The sequence below is a fragment of the Triticum aestivum genome, chromosome 6B (genome assembly GCF_018294505.1).
Source record: "Triticum aestivum cultivar Chinese Spring chromosome 6B, IWGSC CS RefSeq v2.1, whole genome shotgun sequence".
Classification (NCBI taxonomy): Eukaryota; Viridiplantae; Streptophyta; class Magnoliopsida; order Poales; family Poaceae; genus Triticum; species Triticum aestivum.
This window is the reverse complement of record NC_057810.1, coordinates 183,222,880-183,227,620: the sequence shown is the minus strand read 5'-3', so window position 1 is coordinate 183,227,620 and position 4,741 is coordinate 183,222,880. Positions and strand designations below refer to the sequence as shown.

The following is a 4,741-nucleotide window of genomic DNA, read 5'->3' as shown; positions in this document are numbered from 1 at the left end:
CTGCCGGGCAAGCCACCTTGCCGTTCTTGGCGCAACCACTCGAGCTGTTGAGCAGACTCGAAACAAAACAAGGGCGCTTCCAATAGTGGCAGGGTTCCTTCGCGTGCAGGTTTTCCATACAAAAACCAAAACCATTCGAGGGAAATAACCTCCCAAAAAAGGAAATTACTCAAGGTTTGGCGTGACTTAGCTTTTTGTCGCTGCGCGGATCGTCGTTGCGGCCGCAGACGGCGCCGCTTGCCTGGCTTCTCGTACCAAGGCGGCGTGGATGATCTTGATCTCCACTACCACTAGCGCCTGCCATGTCACCCGTTTGTGCTGGCACGAGTGGAGCGGCTCCGGACGAACCGACTGAGCTCGTCTTCTTCTTCGGAGCCATGGTAATGGAGAAACTGATGCACTAACTGCTAGACCAGATTCTCACAACTTCTTCCCCCTACCTGGCATGCCAAAGATGTGAGGGAAACAAACACCTATGGGATCACGGGGATCCCTTCTATGATAGGTGGGGAGAGAGCTGCGTGAAGAGCACGTCTAGTGATCAACGCGAGGGATTTTTACTCGGGGTTTGGGCCGCACTAGTGTGTAAAACCCTAGTCCTGATTGTGTGTATATTCTGTGTTCTTCATCTCTTGAACTAGCTGTGGTGCATGCCTAGTCCAAAAAGTCTGAATCCCCTCTCAGTACGCCTCAGGCCTCCTTTTATATGTCAAAGGGTTTGCCACAGCGGCACACAAGAGGTGGAAAGTATCTACAGTGTATGAGCTTATCACTCGGCACTGTAGGACAAACACATTTAATGTGCTGCCTACGTGCACTCTCAGTTTATTGGGGATGGCAACAGAAGCCGTCCCGTCCGTTGCCGCCCTTCCTTGCCTTGACACGTGTCTAGGCTGATGAGGCATGCAGTGCCACGCTGGTTAGCTAGCTGCTTGATGTCTACTACACAACCTTCTTCTTGTAGAGGTTGTTGGGCCTCCAAGTGCAGAGGTTTGTAGTACAGTAGCAAATTTCCCTCAAGTGGATGACCTAAGGTTTATCAATCTGTGGAAGGCGTAGGATGAAGATGGTCTCTCTCAAACAACCCTGCAACCAAATAACAAAGAGTCTCTTGTGTCCCCAACACACCCAATACAATGGTAAATTGTATAGGTGCACTAGTTCGGCGAAGAGATGGTGATACAAGTGCAATATGGATGATACATATAGGTTTTTATAATCTGAAACTATAAAAAAAAAGCAAGGTAGCAAGTAACAAAAGTGAGCGAAAACGGTATTGCAATGCTTCGAAACAAGGCCTAGGATTCATACTTTCACTAGTGCAAGTTCTCTCAACAAGCATAACATAATTAGATCATATAACAATCCCTCAACTTGCAACAAAGAGTCACTCCAAAGTAACTAATAGCGGAGAACAAATGAAGAGATTATTGTAGGGTACAAAACCACCACAAAGTTATTCTTTCCGATCAATCCATTGGGCTATTCCTATAAGTGTCACAAACAACCCTACAGTTTGTAGTAAAATAACACCTTAAGACACACATCAACCAAAACCCTAATGTCACCTAGATACTCCAATGTCACCTCAAGTATCTGCGGGTTTGATTATATGATATGCATCACACAATCTTAGATTCATCTATTCAAACCAACACAAAGGACTTCAAAGAGTGCCCCAAAGTTTCTACCAGAGAGTCAAGACGAAAATGTGTGCCAACCCCTATGCATAGATTCCCAAGGTCACGGAACCCGCAAGTTGATCACCAAAACATACATCAAGTGAATCAATAGAATACCCCATTGTCACCACGGGTATCCCATGCAAGACATACATCAAGTGTTCTCACATCCTTAAAGACTCAGCCCGATAAGATAACTTCAAAGGGAAAACTCAACCCATTATAAGAAGGTACAGGGGGAGAAGCATCATAAGATCCAACTATAATAGCAAAGCTCGCGATACATCAAGATCGTGCCACATCAAGAACACGAGAGATAGATAGATAGATAGATAGAGAGAGATAGAGAGAGAGAGAGAGAGATCAAACACATAGCTACTGGTACATACCCTCAGCCCCGGGAATGAAGTACTCCCTCCTCGTCATGGAGAGTGCCAGGATGATGAAGATGGCCACCAGTGATGATTCCTCCCTCCGGCAGGGTGCCGGAACAGGGTCCCGATGGATTTTTGGTGGCTACAAAGGCTTGCGGCGGCGGAACTCCCAATCTAGGTTATGTTTTGGAGGTTTGGGGATTTATAGGAGAGCTTGACGTCCAGAACAAGTCAGGGGGGGTCCATGGAGAGTCCACGAGGCAGGGGGCGCCCTCCACCCTCGTGGGGCCCACGGGCCTCCCCTCTGTTAACTCTTTGTTCCAGTATTTTTTATATTTTCTAGAAAAAATCTCCGTTGATTTTCAGTGCATTCCGAGAACTTTTATTTCTGCACAAAAACAACACCACGGTAGTTCTGCTGAAAACAGCGTCAGTCCGGGTTAGTTCTAGCCAAATCGTACCAAAAGCATGTAAAAATATTATAAACATGGCATGAATACATCAAAAATTCTAGATACATTGAAGTATCACTGCTGTGTCGGCGCGGTGGTAGAGCCTCCACGAAGATCTGCATGCCGCCATGCAGGCGTCTGCCTAGTTGGCAAGCTGGTCGTCGCACTGGAACGGTGCTGAGGTGGCAAAAACTTGTCGGGAGCGGTCCTGGCTGTGGCCCCGCAATCGTCCCGGCAAGGCTTGTCGGGGGCCTCCCAGTCATCCTCGGCAAGGATCTTGCCGGGGGTCTTTGTCTTCTGGTCCCACGTGGACCCGCAGGCTATCAATCTTCACAAAGATCTGCATGCTACTTTGCACAAACCCTCTGAGCCTTGGCCTTGACGCTGTTGATGGTGTCAAAGCTCTTAGTCCTCAAGGGTGATGGCCTTGCTGGTGCTTCGCAGGCTTGATTGTTGTCTTGGTAGCCTTGTGTTTTGTCTCCTGTTGCCCTGCCAAGCCTTGCCGCGGGCGTGGCTACAACTGCCCGTGCACAAGTAAGGGGTACAGAAAAGCTCATACTTTTATACACCGACAGTTGGCACCGTCGAAATCGTAAAAGAAGTCCAAAATTAAATGCCTCAATTGAATGGAAGAGTTTCAAAATTAGGAAACATACTGAATTTAAAGAATTGAATGGGAGAGCTTGAGATATTGTTGACCCGGTCAAAATTGATTGACCCAATCCTAAATTGAATACCTCAATTAATTGTGAAGCCTTAAAAATTAGAAAGCACGATGTATAGTATAAAAGAATTGAACGAGAGATCTTTGAGAAATTGTTGACCTAGTCAAAATCGGGTGACCCAATTTCTAATTGAAGATCTCAATTGAATGTGGGCTCTTTAAAACTAGAAAGCTTAGTGTTATGCGAATATATGATATTTATTATATATCTTAAAGATAGGAGTGCTCATTAATTGTGTGCTTATCTTATCCTATCGCATGTGTTCTTTATTTATTTTTGTCATTAATGAATAGGCCAAGTCTACTTTGTGCGGCGTGTCTTGATCTATAAATAGGCAGGCCTGTCTCGATTGAGCACATCAGTTGAGTTCATCACCCATCTAAGTATCTCATATAGGTTAGGGATCAAAACATTGCGTTCAGCAAAGTCAATAGCCAGATGGAAGCCAAGCCAGCGACGGTTTTGTTCATTGTGCTCCTTGGATGCTCCGCGGTCGCGTTGGTTTTCTCAATTGGTAATACGTGTACTCCACCCGTTTTCAACATACACTACATAAGTTAGGATAACATTTTGACCAACAATTACTCTATTACCGGTATATATTTGATGTTACTAGGTTCGTATTACAGAACATTTAATTGCGAGTATGCTTTCATATCATAAAAGTTACATACATCTAGAGTAATTGTCGCATAAAAATTTGAAAGCGTTGCACTTTAAAATGAAGTGATTACTATATTTTCAAGCATGTCGTATCCGTATGTATGTGTCAGCTTTTCACTTCTTCTATTTTTTTGGCCGCATGGCGTCTGATGTATGTGCATGCATGCAATGCACTTCTCTACTCATGCAGATAGTGAGATCGGCAGATCAGGTGGTCTTCGTCTTTCGGATGACGAGACTAGCAACGACCACATCTCGTCACCAAAAATAAGGTGCTTTCGGAGGATGTATGACCTTGTCCACAACAAGTTCTGTTGCGCAACGTTGAAGGATTATCCTTGCTGGCCAACGTTGGACGAGTGCATCCCGAATTGCCCATAGGTCCTGCCAGTGCTACCTTCTTGCCCCCTAATCAATGCAGCGTGTTGATCTTAGATGTTTCTGTCGATCAGGGTTGAGTCTGTAAATGAAACGAAAAATTGAATGAAGGGAAAAAATAAATTCCTTTGCGGGGGAGCAAATTGGGTTTCTGGTCGTCCGTCGTACATTTTGCAAAAAAGTCTTTCGGTTTTCCGTAAATAAACCCGCGGTACACATTTAAATCACTCCTAAACCGTTTTTTGTATTTTCTCGAAAAACCCCCTGCTGTTTTAGGTAATCAACCCGTCGTCCATATTTAAGTCAACCGAATCATTTTTTTGTTTAACATAAAATCCCCTGACTTTTCGGTTAATCAATCCGCAGTTTATCTAAAACAAAATTATCAATATCTTCTAAACTGTAACTTCGATTTTAACATGTTATATATGAAACTTGATTAGAAAAATATGTAGAATCTAAATATG

At 44.3% G+C, this 4,741-nt stretch overlaps 1 long non-coding RNA gene across 1 annotated transcript; it reads left to right on the top strand.

Annotated features, from left to right (window-relative positions):
- Nucleotides 1–3,575: 3,575 nt before the first annotated feature.
- LOC123133908 (uncharacterized) lies at nucleotides 3,576–4,426 on the top strand. The gene is made up of 2 exons (XR_006465429.1): nucleotides 3,576–3,747; nucleotides 4,087–4,426. It is a non-coding gene; the product is annotated as an uncharacterized lncRNA (long non-coding RNA).
- The last annotated feature ends 315 nt before the right edge of the window (nucleotides 4,427–4,741 follow it).